At 44.2% G+C, this 15,524-nt stretch overlaps 1 long non-coding RNA gene across 1 annotated transcript in view; it reads left to right on the top strand.

Moving 5' to 3' along the window:
* The window catches only part of LOC125161569 (uncharacterized), a 95,551-nt gene extending 86,245 nt beyond the window's left edge, over nt 1-9,306 (top strand). Inside the window, exon 3 of the long non-coding RNA XR_007150672.1 lies at nt 9,187-9,306. This is a non-coding gene — a long non-coding RNA (uncharacterized LOC125161569). The remainder of the gene's footprint in view (nt 1-9,186) is intronic.
* Nucleotides 9,307-15,524: the final 6,218 nt, after the last annotated feature.

Below are 15,524 nucleotides of genomic sequence, written 5' to 3'. Positions count from 1 at the left end.
GAAGTGGGAGCCGGGTTATGGAAGAAAAGTAAGTGTTAACTAGAAAAGATGGGGTAAGAGAACATTCTAGGGAGAGGAACCATGTACCAACATGTCTTGAGATGGGCTGGGCTATAGGACACCAGGGATGCTGGCACAGGACTGAGGGGGCAGGGATGCCGGAACAGGGCTGAGGTTGCAGAAATATTGGCCCAGGGATGCTGGCCCAGGGCAAGTGAGACTCCGATGGTTGTGGAATGTGGCTGAAGCCGCGCGTAGAGGTTTGACAGTCGAAAGCCAGAAAGCAGGGGACTAAGAGATGGGCGAAGACAATGGGGTCACGTGGACGGGGACTGTGGTTGAGGTCAGCTGAAGGCCAGACCCAGGCCAGAGGGAGGAGAGGCTCAGTAGGTCTGCAGGGCTCAGATCACCGCTGGCTTCAATGGTCTGTCATGATCTGGTTTCTCAGGTTTTATCCCGAGAGGGAGGGAAGGCATTGTTCTCTGATGAACCTGCCCTTGGGGAGCCCACACTTGATGAGCTGGTGTATCAGGGTTCTCCAGAAAAATATGTGTGTGTATGTACATAAGACATATGCGAGGATATATTCCAAGACCCCCGGTGGATGCCTGAATCCACTGATGGTACCAGACCCTATCCATACTGTATGTTTTCCTATACATACACCCCTGTGTTAAGGCTTAACTTAGAAATCAGGCAGAGTAGGGGCGCCTGGGTGGCTCAGTGGGTTGAGCGACCGCCTTCAGCTCAGGCCATGATCTTTGGGTGTGTGAGTTCAGACCCTGTGTCGGGCTCTGTGCTGACAGCTCGGAGCCTGGAGTCTGCTTCGGATTCTGTCTCCTCCTTTCTCTGCCCCTCCCCTGCTCATCCTCTGTCTGTCTCTCTCTCTCTCTCTCTCAATAATAAATAAACGTGAAAAAAATTTAAGAAAGAAAAGAAATCAGGCACAGTAGCAGATTAACAATAACTAATAATAAACTAGGATAATTATAACAACATGCTGTAAGAAAGTTATGTGAATGTAGTCCCTCCCTCCCTCTCTCTCTCCCTCTCTCTCTCTCTCTCTCTCTCTCAAAATATCGTATGGGTACTGTCCTCCCCCTTCTTCCCCTGATGACATGAGAGGATACAATGCCCTAAGGGCTAAGATGAAGTGAGGTGGGTGACATGAGCGTGTGACACTGTATTAAGGTACCACTGATCTTCTGACAAGACAGGAGAACGGGGATCACCTGGTTCCAGAGCAGGGGTGACCATGAGAAAGTAAAACCATGGGTAAAGCGGTGGCGTTGGGGGGCAGGGGGCGGTATAGAGTAGTATGTATACTACTGTATATATTTGTTTCTCAGATTCTATTTGTGGTAGGTATATTCTATAAAGTTGCCACAAACGCTGCATTAGTGACATCGATCCTAGGGGAGATACAGAGTTAGGTTCCGGTGCACCTCTGGTCGCAATGGTTTCATGAACCGATCAATACATAACCTTGTTTTATGTGTGTTTGTGTTTAAAGGCACCTTATTTACAACACATTGTTGATTCATTAACACCGAAATCACGGCCGAGAGCACAATAATTCACGCTCAAACAAAGGTTATTTAACATGCACAATTTCTCTGCAAGCCCCCCTCACAGCCTTTTTGCTCTTGGGAACAACCAGGCAGCATTTCGGCTCTATGCTTGGGGGTCATTTTAAACAGCGAAGCCGCCTACAGCGCGCACAATGCATGCAAAAAGCGTGGCACTGAATAGATTGCCAAAGGACGCTTATTTCCAGCACGAGGGAAGTATGAAACAAGAAGGCGGAACACCGCCTTGTTGGACCTCAGCTGGGGACGCGTGCATCAGGGGACTCCAGTCTTTTGCCACCTGTGCATGTCGCGATTGACTGAAAGCCGCATGAGTGTTAAGTTTGAGGTCACAAACACATTTCAGGAAGCAGGCAAACTTGTAAATATTGAACCCACGAATAATGAGCTTCAAGTGTACCTCTGTGATTTCTTTCGAGGAATGAGCTCCCCGTGATTGTGGGAGGCTAGCAAGGTCACAATTCAGAAGGGAGGCCAGCAGGCTGGAGCTTAGGCAGGAACAGATGCTGCAGTGTGGGGGCAGAATTTCTCCTTCCCTTAGGGAAACCTCAAGTTTTGCCCTTGGAGACTTTCCACTGATAAGGGCCGGGCCACCCACATGATTGCACGTAGTCTCTTTCATTTAAAGTCAACTGATTGCAAATACTAACCAGCCTACGGAATATGTCCAGAGCAACCCCTCAATGAGTGTTTGCTTGAGCCTCACCAAGCTGACACATGAAATTAACCCTAACTGACGGTGTGGAAGGGGGTGAGATGCCAGCTGCAACCCGTATAAATCATTCGGCTGGGAGGGGGGGGGAGGGAATACTGGTACTTGGGCTCTGCTCTTAAGAGTTTCTCACCTCCTTGGGGCGCCTGGGTGGCTCAGGTAGTTAAGCATCGGGCTCTTGATTTCAGCGTAGGTCATGATCTCATGGTTCACTGAGCCCCGTAGTGGGCTGTGTGCTGAGCACAGAGCCTGCTTGGGATTCTCTCTCTCTCTCTCTCTCTCTCTCTCTCTCTCCCTCTCTGCACTTGCCCTGCTCACACACTCGCTCTCAAAATAAAGAAATAAGCATGAGAACAAAGTCCTCATACACTTTTGGCATATTCCCCTGTGGCCCCTCAGATACTTCTGCCCCTATTGTTCATTTTTCTTTAAGGTGCCACATCTTCAAGTCTGAGAACGTAGGCCCATTGCGGTATCATGGGGGTGGTGTTTAGTAACAAAATATCCGGCTTAAAGTAGCCTAAAAACAGCAGGTTTGTCTTTTAAATCCTATTCCTTAATAAGAACTCAAGGGATAGGTGGTTGCTGGGTTGGCCTAGAGAAAGAGAACACTATGGCTGGTTTGTCAGATACACCCCATCGTCTGTTTTTGTACAGCCCCCAAACTAAGAACGATGGTGGAAGAAGGAGGAGAGGAAAAGGAAGAGGGGGGAGGAGGAGAAGGAGGAAGAGGAGGAGAAGGAAGAGGAGGAGGAGGGGGAGGATGAAGGGGAGGGGAGGGGGAGAAAAGAGGAAGGAGGAGGAGAAGAGGAAAAATCAGGAGAGGAAGAGGAAGGAAAAGAAAAAGAGGGGAGGAGAATATGAAATAAAGACTGTGTGTGACCCCGAATATTTTTTATCTGACCCTTCACTACACAAGTTTCCTGATCCCTGGTTCCAAGATTTGACCATATCCTCAAGGGCTGGCCCTCCATCTTCCTGCTGTCCTCAGCATACTGCCCTCGCCTTCCCTCGTGAACAGCTGCCCCAGCTGGAAGCACCATGTCTACAGATGCCTGGCTGAGGAGAGACAGAGCTTTCTCTTCAGGTATCTCTCTTTCACCAGAAGACTCTGGGAGACCTCTCTCAGCCCACACTGCGGGGAACATAGTCCCATGGCTAGCTGCAAGGAGGCCCCCATTGGCTGGAACATAGTCGCATAAGTTAAGTGCAAGGAAGGCCCCCATTGGCTGGAACAGTCACATGGGCTAGCTGCAAAGGAGGCCAGGAAAGGGCTGGCTGGTGTTTTCAGACTCTCCTGTGGGAGGAACCCCTTCCCATCAGGAAGCAGGGGGTGGAATTACCGGTTGGGTTGACATCTGCCAGCGTTTGGTCACTGGGAATTTTCCACCTCCTAGAGCGATTTGTAATAACACCAACCATTTAGGGTGTGAAATTAGGGGTGCTGCTCAGTGCTAATGGTACTGCTCTCCTCTCTGTGGGATGCAGCTGCTCAATTGGGGTTAATTCTCAGCCCTGAGAGCGCTTTCTATCTCAATCTACGTGATGGTTAGCCAGGCATAGACTTCTAAAACATTACCTTATACACCTGAAGTTCACTTTACTGTATGTATATGATGCCCTTAATATAGGAGAAAAAGATTTAAAATTGCCAAAAAAAAAAAAAGTACAGAGGTCTTTACACCCTCATTTAGATTGCTAAATAAATAGAGACACGTTTATATATATATTTATGTACATAGCTATGCATATATATATGTATATGTCCTATATCCTGTATGTGAAGAGATATGTATGCAAATACACAGCAATGTCAATAAGCATGTATTGCGTCCTATTAAGAGCCGGTGGTATGTCGTGAGGGTCAGTAAAGCATATTAGGGACTTCCAATCTCTTTCCCAGGCAGCCATGTTCTAAAAGAAGTTTCTCTTTGATCTCACGTTTACCCCTTATCAACACATCTCCTGTAGCTCCTGGATTTGCAAGGTCCTAGATAAAGGCACAGAATTAGTCTCCACCACAGAGCATACGGGAACTCGGAGAAAAGGAAATGCCCACTTCTTTGTGACATCTTTTAATAATCAGTAGAACTAAAAAATTTAAAATCCTTGCAACAGTGACTTTCAATAAGAGACTTTTTTCTAACATTCCCCTTTGCTTTTCTTCTCAGAACACAAGGGGCTAATTAAACGTGGAAAAGTTCTTGTTTGATCAGAAATTCTTATGTTTTGGAAAAAAAGCAGAGAAAACTACTCTAATATTCAGGACGGGCTTAATTGACTTTAAAGTCACCAAATTCCCTTTCCCTATTTGGGACGGTACACATGAGCCTTCTTTTCTGAACCCGTGAAGAAAAGGTAAGGTGAGGACCATAAAAATTAGGGCTCCCACTTGAAAGATGATCTCTTGATTTGAATATATGGGATTCTCTTTCAACCCAACTTGGTATGATTCCTCTCTGAGAACCTCCCATAAGTCCTGGTCTTTTGGCTGACTTCTCTCCATAAATGACTTTATTACTTGAGCAGTAAGCTTGTTTATTGAGGAAGATGTGTGTGGTGGTCCCTAATGGAGCATGTCAGCATAAAAGCTCCATTATACTGAGTCAGGACTGGTCCATCCATTTCGTGCCACACTCTCTCCTGGATTTATTGGAATTAGTGCAGGGAAAGTGAGTGCTCGATGTAGCACAGCCTTTTTGAAACTGATGTGTTTCTACCACTAGAGTAGACTAGAAAAAGAATTCCCTGGGCTCCTAGGTGCTCCTACCAAGAGGAACCATGGGGTTCATCAAAAGATGAATGTCCCTGGAAGTGGACACAAAAGAGCAAAATGTTGTATCAATGGAAAATTCACAAATGGTCCTTCCATGGCATGTTGTTGGTCAGCAGACTGTCTTCCGTTCTGATTTGTTAGGAGGGAGGATGAAAATGATGGAATCCAAAGAAAGCGACACACAATTCGGTTCAGTATTAGGAATATTTCATGTCTTACAGAGTGCCTATCCGTTGACTCTTGCCAATTCTTGTTCAGTAATTAAAGCAGGAACTCATTTACCCACTAACTGGGACAGGCTTGCACGGAGGTGTTTGTTGATCTGCGTGTCCGTGCAGATAGTACATTCCTGCTGTCTTCTCATCGTTTAGTTCCTGATATTGTCACCGAACAGTGAGACTGGTGGGAAAGCCGGAAGGGGTGACTTTAGAGTAGAGGTGGGGACAGTGATGGTGGGGTGTGAGAGGACGGAAGGCACACATGACAAAGAATGAACGACAGTCAAAGTGAACCACTGGCTCTCACATGATATTTGCACTGACCCGGGATACATCTTTGGAAGATCAGTTTGATCACCTACTGAATCTTTGGAACTATCTGTGAATAATAGATGAGGCATTTGGTTTGTCTTAGTTGTATGTTGTCTTGTGCTCTCTTTAAAAGAGCTGGGGTGTGTTACTTATTACCCATCAACACACTATGTACTCCCCAGTCTCACCTAAGGTGTATCAGTATTTTTGCCATGTTGTTGCCCGATGCAAAGATTATGAAGCATCACCTTAATAACTAAGATTTCTGGGTTAAGTGTGAGAGGTACGTGGTCATAAGTGCTGGTGGACGGTTACCTAAATAATTCAGGAAGATCTTATGGCTCCATAAAATGAATGCCTGCAACTCTTGTGTCTTTGTCCTTTCTGTTGACCATCAGGAGTGTATAAATAAGGATTCTACTTGGTTGCAAATGATAAAAATCTGCTGGATGTGGCTTAAGCAAAACAAAAGGGATTCGTTTTTTTCTTTAATGTTTTTATTTTATTTTTAAGAGAGAGAGAGAGAGACAGAGCATGAGTGGGGGAGGGACAGAGAGAGAGGGAGACACAGAATCCAAAGCGGGCTCCAGGCTCTGAGCTGTCAGCACAGAGCCCGACGCAGGGCTCGAACTCCTGAGTGGCGAGATGATGGCCTGAGCAGAAGTTGGATACTTAACCAACTGAGCCACCCAGGTGCCCCCAAAGAGATTCGTTTTAAAGATATTCCATGTTTGATGGGGTGCAAAGGTGGTAAAGCCACAGGGTCTTGGGATAGGTTTGGAACTAGGTGCTAAAATGTCAATGAATATTTTGTTCCAGCTCTCAGTTTTGCCCCTCTCAGGATATCTGCTACAAGGTGTCTAAGCAAATTGGGCTTTCCGCAATTAAGTCCTGATAGTCATTATCATTAACTCCCAACAGTTAGAGGGATGTGTTAGCTCTGAGTCTCCTCCCACAATTCACAATCAGGTTCCAATGAAAGTGAATCTCAGGCCAGATTGTGATTTCTTTTTTCTTTTCTTTTTTTTTTCTTCCTTTTTTCTTTCTTTCTTTCTTTTTAAGAGATAGAGCACACATGCAGGGGAGTGGGAAGAAGGGGAGAGAAAAATCACAAAAAGGCTCCACACCATCAACACAGAGCCCAACGTCGAGCTCAATCCCACAACCCTGGAATCATGAATGACCTAAGCCAAAATCAAGAGTCGTATGCTCAACTGACCGAGCCACCCCAGCACCCCAGATTTTTGTTATTTATTTCTTAACAAGCAGGCACAGAACAGGCATAGCCTCTTCCTTATCGATGAAGACCCAGTGTTCTCCTTTGAGTTACCCCCACCATATCCTGCTCAAAAAGTCCTCCAGAAGCAAAGGCTATGGTACTTAAAGGCTATGGTACTCTAGCACAGAGATGGACACACTTTTTAATGTAAAGAGCCAGTAAGTTTCTTAGGTTTTGCAAGCAGTACAGTCTGTTGTAACCGCTCAATTCTGTCTTAGCAATGAACGCAGCCACAGACAATATGTAAACAAATTAGTGTTGGCATATTCCAATCCACTTTACCTATGAACTGAAATTGTAATTTCATATAATGTTCATATGTCAAGAAATATTGTTCTTTTGATTATTTTCAACCACTTAAAAGTATAACAATGATTCTCAGCTCCTGGGCTGTGCAAAATCAGGTGGTGGGCTGAAATTGGCTGGTAGGCTAGGTTTCCCAACCGTAGCTCTAACAGCATATTCCTAATGATGGTGACATGATCAAGAGTCTGCCAAAGCAGCAGGATCCCAGAACCAGTCACAAATCAAGCTTGGGAAAACTTTGTGACAAGATGATTCTGTGGTTATTTTTCACAGAGCCTTCAAAAGAAGAGCTGCATTATGCTTTCTATAGACCACCATGTAAAAACCAGAACATTCTTTGATCATAACGATGACTTTCTAACATGGTTGAAGGCCACCTCAACTTCCAGCCAGCGTCCAGATCTCTTTCAATTGCCTACCAGTATCCATTTGTTGTCATAGATTTATTGTCATATTTTCCTTCAAAAAGAGGTCTCTACCATTTTGAATCTTAAGCAGTAAACATGCACGCAAGTGTATCTCCATCCATTGGTGTGGCTGTCCAGTTTGTCACCTTCCCAGTTTTACCCAGCTCCTGAGAAACTATCTCCACGGAGACTCTTAAATACGCTGAAGGGCCTCACACTGTGGTTTAAAGGTTGGCTTTTAGCATGGCTTCTACTCGATCTTCACCTAAAATGTGTTTGGCCCTCCCTTCAGGCCCACTTTTCAGGTTTAGTAACCCACAACAAAAGTTTTAAACCACCACAGAGTAGGTGTGGGCTAGCAAAGCCCTCTCCCAAGGCCAAACTGTTGTTTCCGCTTGCTCAGGTATGCCGTAAGGATTCACAGTATGTGTGACGATACCGTAATATTTAGTTCTGCAGGAAAAAGAAACAATAGCAAAACGAATCAATTATCAGAGAACACGGAAGAGGATGACACCACCGTGAATCATAGCACAGCTAGAAATATACTTCATGTCAGTTTTATCCAGTGTGGTCAATTTTCAAATGGTCAAAGATTGGCAATTTCATCTGGTTCAGTATAATTTGGAGTAAATTATAGACAGCTTAATGGCATCAGATAGATTCTTTTCTTTTATTGCAGGCAGCCATGTTCAGCTTCCCAATTTCTAGACCAGACAATATGGCGGCTGCTGTAAAAGTTTTCGCATTACAAAGGGGGGGGGGAGAAAAAAAAAAAAACCAGAGTGAGACCAAATAAGAGAGACAGAGAGACTTAATTTCTTTTGGGTCCAAACCTAGTTCTTAGAGATAGGACTTTGAGCAGCCCTGGCTCCTGAACCCATCAATGTGGCTCGGATGGGGGTGAGGCCAAAGTCATTGCATAAAGGGGTTCCCGTGAGTCCAGCAGTGTGGGTCAGAGTAGGGTGGTAACCAGGACAGTGATCACGACAAGCCTGGAAGGCAACCCAATAATTGTCCTCCAAGAATGTGAGTCTTAAAACAGCTATTCCATTGCTATATTAGGGCTCTGTATGAGCCCTGAGAAAAAAGTAGTAACATTACGTGTATTTACCTCAAGATGCCACTCAATCAGAATAGACTCAGGCTGTAAACAGGTGGCTGAGCCATACCAGTGCCTACCCTGCTTAGATAGTACGCGCTCCTCTAATAAGCACATCACTTCTGTCCGGAGTCCGTTCTGTTGTGGACATGGGCAATGAATGGTCAAGGACTCTCACAGAAGAAAGGTCCATAGAAGACAGGGTGAAGAGACAAGCCAGTGCATCTTCTCACAATTTTGCGATTTGTTGCTCTGGTCTTTTGGTATTTGTTGCCTGGTGAGCTGCTAAGTGTGTTCATTGAGCATTCTTGCCCATTTCTGGAAAGGACCAAGCATGAAGAAGCATACAGTCTGAACGTGGTCTTACATGTAGGTTTTGAAAAGGGGTTTCCACAAATACCTTCGGGCTAAATTGCAGTGTGGAGGTTTAAAACCTTTCACTGTGTGAATGACATCGCTTGGCCAATTTGCTTCTCAACCCGCAGAACGTGAGGAAGTGTGTCTGCAGTGACTCTGCCACGTCCATCTGCCTTAGCAGTCCCCATCCCCGGCAACAGCAGTGGCTGACACTCCCTGCTAATCAGAACGAGATCTCACCTCAACAGGTAAGGCTTATGAGACAGCCTCAAAATTTGCTGAATGAATCATGGCGACTCTTGTCTTCTCCACCTCAAAATGTCTTGAGCATTTGGGTCTCTTTGGTACCGGTCCATTCTGTTATCCTCCCCTGGGAGGAAAGCAGAACCGAGGCTCTGCTGGGGAAGGGGGCAGGTGTTCAAATCTGTTCCAGGGTTGACATTGCATATGGAAGACAGGTGGGAATGTAAGCGTCCTGGGACAGAAGAAAATGCCAGGGGTCACTGAACTAGCTAATCTAACAGACAAATGTGTGCTTCATGTTAGAGCATACGTGTGTTCTACTTTAATGGCTTCCTGCTAGGTCTGCAGTAGATATTTATCAAACCATACTAGGGACTGGTGATCTTCAGAAGAGAAGGCAGGGGGAAGGAGTGGGGGATGCTGGGAGCAGCATACAATGGCTGCTTTCAAATACTGGAGAGGGCAGGCTGTGAAGGAGCAGAGCTTCCACATGAACTAAGATACCCAGTAGCTGCCCTATTGCTTAAAGAATACATTCCCAACTGCCCACCAGGCCTACGAAGCTCTATATAAGTTCTCAGAATCACTTGGTGATCTGGTTCTCAGAATCACTTGGAGAGCTTTTAAAAATATTGATGCTCGGACCCATCATGGGCCAATACCTGGGATGGGGGCCTGGGCATCTGCATTTTTGCCTACAGAAGGCTGGGAACCTCTGCGGCCATCATCTGGCACCAGCCTACCTGCCGAGGTTTGTTCAGTGCTCTTGTCCCGTTGGCCTTGTTTCTGGAATAGTCCAAGCTCATTCCAACATCAGGGATTTTGCTTTTCCTGGCTCCTGTGCTTAGAAGAGTCTTCTTCCTGATTAAAGCTGGCTCATCAGCTCAAAATGTTGCCTCTTGGTGAGGCCCCCCTGGCCCCCCTGTACTTATTTCCTAGGGTGGCCACAACAAAGTACCACAGACTGGATGGCTTAAAACTCTCACAGTTCTGGAAACAAGAAGTTCAAAGTCAAAGGGTTGGCAGGGCCATGCTCTGTCTGAAAGCTCTAAGGGAGGATCTATTCCATATCTTTCTCATAGCTTCAGTGGTTGACATCCTTCACATTGTCCCCTCTCAGCAAATATCTCTTCTCTTTTTATGAGGACGCCAGTCACATCCCTGTAAGAACATCCTTTTAGCTTGATTACGTCCACAAACGCCATATTCCAAATAAGATCATATCCATAGGTACCAGGACTTTATATTAGGACCTTAATATCATTTCAAGGGGGACACAATTCCACCCACAATACTCTCCATCCAAAGTAGCTTCGCCCCACATTTCTCTGGTCATTATTGCTTTACTTTGTCTTGACCGTGTCTGAAGCTATCCTGCCTATTTATTGGTTTATTCGTGTGTTAGCTGTCTTCGTCACTGAACATAAGCCCTGTGAGATGAGAAAACCTTGATTATCTGGCGTGCCACTATGTTGACCATGTCTGAAAGGACGTATATTAAATATTTGTTGGAGTGAATGAAGCAGCACTAATGCTCACAGAATAAAAAATTACAGAGGGAGGGGCATGTGGGTGGCTCAGTCCATTAAGTGTCTGACTCTGGGTTTCAGCTCAACTCACGATCTCACAGTTTCATGGGTCCAAGCCCCGCATCAGGCTCTATGCTAATGGCGTGGAGCCTCCTTGGGATTCTCTCTCTCCCTCTCTCTTTCTCTGCCCCTGCCCTTCTCACGCTGTCTCTGTCTATCTCAAAAGATAAATAAACTTAAAAAAAAAATACAGAGAAGCAGATTTTAGTTCACCATGAGGAAGACTTTGACATAATTAAAGCCCACTCAAAATGAAGTACCTGCTGTGTTGTTTTTTTTTTTGTTTTTTTTTTTGTTTTTTTTTTTTTTTGTTTTTAAGTAATGAGTTCCCTGTCTTGGGAGAAGTTCTTTCCAAGGCTGGGGCTGGGTAATGTCTTAGCAGGGATGCTGGAGAGAGGATTCACATGTCAGTTCAGGAATGGATTTATGACCTCTAAGGACCTTTTAAATCCAGAAGTTCAATAATTCTATATTTGAGCAGAGACTTTGAAAACACACCGTGTCTCAACGAAATGTCTCTAATGGTGAAAACTTCAGGCAGGCGTAAGTTGCCCAGCACAGCCTCTGCCAGGTGAAATCTTGTGACAGGCTTCAAATCACATTACATTTGTAGCCTCCCTTACGCCTCATGAGTCTGTTCTTTGCATAGTTTGAATTTCTTCTTCTTTTATTTATTTATGATATTTGGGGGGGGGGCGCGCTGGGCCCTTTCTATCTAAGAGAAAACAATGGAAGGAGATTGAACATTTCTGTTTGGGATCCCTTTAATGTCCTCAACTGAGGCTGTTACAATGAGATCTTGTATTAAGTTGGCCCTGTCTTAAGAAAGAACACCTTCTCTGTTGTAAGCTCTTGCTGCCAGGGGACTCAATGTTACCAGAGCAGTCAGCTTTGATTTGTGTATCAATAATGTCGTGTCAGTAGCCAGAGGGGATGGCATCAGGGCGTTCCAGATGCTTTTATTGGTGCTTTTGCTGGAGGATGATTTCAAATTAACTTCAGTCTCTTGGAAGACACCGAACAGGAGAATGCTATTTCCCATTTGTAAACAAAATGGTGAATAATTACGGGAGAACCCAAGACAGGCTGATTTCTAGGAAATGTCACGTCTGCAGATCTTAATTTTCTCCAAGCACTGGTGCCTTGTTCCTCCTTCTCCTGTTGCTTATATCCTCCCAGGTAGAATACTGAACAGGACCTGGTTACAGGGCGATCGGTAGCCTCACAGTCACTCAACAAAGTAACTGGACTCTTCTGCTGCCGTTGTAACCACAGGGCAAGGATGGGAGGCTGGAGAAAATGGAGTGGGGGTTTTAAATGGTGTTCTTTCAATGTAAAAGAAAAAAAAAGTGCGTTTGTATGCGATGGCAAAAGTAATAGTATATAAATTTTGAAATACTGAAAAGCAAAGGGATAAAACCACCAATTACCTGCGATTCTAGCTACTGTTTACCGTTTCAGTGTATTTTGACTATTCTCTTCCTTCTTCCCTCCCTCCCTCCTTCTCCCTGTGAAATAACACTATTTTCTCACTTAATGATATAAAAGAGAGGCTGGCAAGCCTCTTCTATAAAACCAGCCATCAACGGTAAGAAAATGAAAGGGTGTGGCCATGTTCCAACCAAATCATTCACAAAAACGAGTGATGGGGGCAGGATCTGTCCCACGGCCATAGTTTGCAGACTCCTGGTACAGGATGATATGTTTTGCTCATCACTCATATTTTTCAACACCATTTTTAAAGGTGCCACAGTATACCATTGGGTTGACACACTATCCTCTTTTAGACGGTCTATTGTTGCTGAACGTATAAATGGTTTCAGTTTTTCATTGTTATAAGTAATGCAGTAATGAACATTCTTGTGGCTAGATCTTTCAACACATTCTTGATTATTTCCTCAGTATACATTAATTAAAATGCCATTGATAAACCTGAGGTATGTACAAAGCCCTCACCGATTTGTTTCACCAAAGGCATGCAGTTATACAGTCTGCTCCACACACGTAGGCAATTTTCTCGATGTTTTCCTAGTGTTGAGTGTAAATTCCACACGTCGTGTTATTAGGGACTCTGAAATTAGTCCCAGTGATTATTGTCCTACGGAGACAGGAGAGCAATAGCTAAAGAGGTGTTTTCTGTATCTTTGGGGTCATGAATATTTTGGGAATCTGCAAAAAACAAAGGCTAGTCTATGAAGGAAAGTGCACACCCCACAAAATTCTTCCTGGCTTTTCAGCGGGTTTCAAAGAAACCTAGGACAGTAAAGTTACAGTAAAACTTAGTCACCATGAAAGTATCTACTTTCCTGGAAACACAAACCCACATGGAGTAAGGACTTATGCCTGTTTATCTCCTCTTTTTAGCCGAGTCTGTTGGATCTTTAGTTTTCCCGTTACAAATTCTTTAAATCTAATTGTAAACATTCTTATTTTTGTTTCTTAAATGCTATAATCCCAGTTGTGCAAAAAAGTGGAAAAAGAAAGAAGCGGGGGGTGTAGAGAGGTAGAGGAAGGGAGGGAGAGCAAAACAAATTATGACAAAAGTGAAAAGAACAAGAAAGGAAACAGAAGCAGGGGACAGGACGATGAAGACGATGTCACTGGTTTTGCTCCCATTTCTGAAGATTTGAGGACTATGTGACCAAGGCCCCAAGTCCCTGAGCCAACTTGAGGCCTTTCCATTGGTGTTGACAGCCAAGTATCTGGCCACATCGTTCACCGGCATTTATTGAGTGTCAGGCCAAGCATGGCACCAAGAAGATTTTATGGGGCACAAATTCGCATGCTCCATGGTCTGTCTGGTGACACAAATAAGGCATGCCACCTCATAGGGCTCTGGGCAGCAGTATGTTGGAGCACACAGGTCTAGATGTAAGTAGTCAGCTCAGCTCAATGTGCCGTGAAAGAATGTGGGCTCAACTGTACCAGCTAAATCCAAAATGCAGAGTTTTGTGTAAATCTCCCAGTATTAGAATGTTGAAAATGATCTTTTTTTAAAATTTAGATTCTAAAGAGCAAAAGGGGCACCCATCTGGGCTTCCACGGACCTACCTGTAGCCCATAGGGAGAGATTTTGTGACCTCTGCAGTAAATAGACATACTGTCTTTCTCCGACTGACTTATTTCGCTCAGCACAATACCCTCCAGTTCCACCTACATTGTTGTAAATGGCAAAATTTCATTCTTTCTCACCCCCAAGTAGTATCCCATCGTATATATTAACCACATCTTCTTTATCCTTTCATCAGTTGATGGACATCTGGGCTCTTTCCATAATTTGGCTATTGTTGAAAATGCTGCTATAAACATTGGGGTGCATGTGCCCCTGTGCATCAGCACTCCTGTATCCTTTGGGCAAATTCCTAGTAGTCACTTGTATGTAGAACTTGAGAAACTTAGCAGAAGACCATGGGGGAAGGGAAAGGGAAAAAATAGTTTCAAACAGAGAGGGAGGCAAACCATAAGAGACTCTTAGATGCAGAGAACAAACTGAGGGTTGATGGGGGGAGGGGCGGAGGATAGGGGAAAATGGGTGATGGGCTTTGAGGAGGGCACTTGTTGGGATGAGCACTGGGTGTTGTACGAAAGTGATGAGTCACGGGAATCTACCCCCTCCCCAAACCAAGAGCACACTCTATACACTGTATGTTAGCCAACTTACATTATATTTAAATAAATAGACCCTTTGTGACATCATAGCCGACCCTTGCTTTTAGTGCCATATTGGTATATTCTTGGGTAGGCATCCCTCAAGTTCTATATATTCTCTTGAATATGGTTGTATCCTAATGGAACATCTTTTTCTTGGTCATTTTCTTCAAGCAGCTAAAAATATAATGTGCCAAGAGAAAACACAGAGAAAATCGGAGCAAGTTGGCTTCTCTCCGAAGCACCTTCTCCCTCTACATCAACTTTACTGGGACATAATACATATACAGTAAAATGTACCCATTTTAAGTGTACAGTTTTATGAGTTTTCAAGAACGTATATGCCTCCGCAACAGCAAAGGCATAGAACACTTGGAGCACACCAAGAAATTCCTGGTGCCTCTTTGTAATTAATTCCCTTTACTCTGAGCTCTTTCCACAACGCTGGGCAAACACTGAACTGCTTTCTGTCACTGTATTTTTATCTGTTCTGGAAATTAACTTCATGGAATTATTCAGCATGTATTTTTTTTTGTTCTGACTTTTTCACTTAGCATAATGTTTTTGAGATCTATCCGTGTCTAATAAGTTTCTTCCTTTTTAATCCTGAGTGGTATGGATCTGTTCGTTACGTGGATATACCGCTATGCTTTTATCCATTCGTTTGTGGATGGACAGCAGGATTGTTTCTAGTTTGTAGGTGATCATAAGTAAAGGTGCTGTGAGCATTTGTATATACATCTTTGTATGGACGTACACGTTCCTCTCTGTTAGGTAAATACTTGGAAGTAAGAGTCCTGGATCACCTACTAAGCTAAATTTAATGGGAAATTGCCAGAACGTTCTTCAAAGTGGTTGCACCATTTTAAACTCCTGGCATTAAAATTTGAGAGTTCCAATTGTTCCACATCCTTATCAACACTTATTGTTGTCAGTTACTGTATTTTAGTGATTCTTGGGATGCAGCACTATAGAGTTGTGGTTTC

Source organism: Prionailurus viverrinus, chromosome A3 (genome assembly GCF_022837055.1).
Source record: "Prionailurus viverrinus isolate Anna chromosome A3, UM_Priviv_1.0, whole genome shotgun sequence".
Taxonomy (NCBI): domain Eukaryota; kingdom Metazoa; phylum Chordata; class Mammalia; order Carnivora; family Felidae; genus Prionailurus; species Prionailurus viverrinus.
This window is presented reverse-complemented; position numbering and strand designations above follow the sequence as displayed.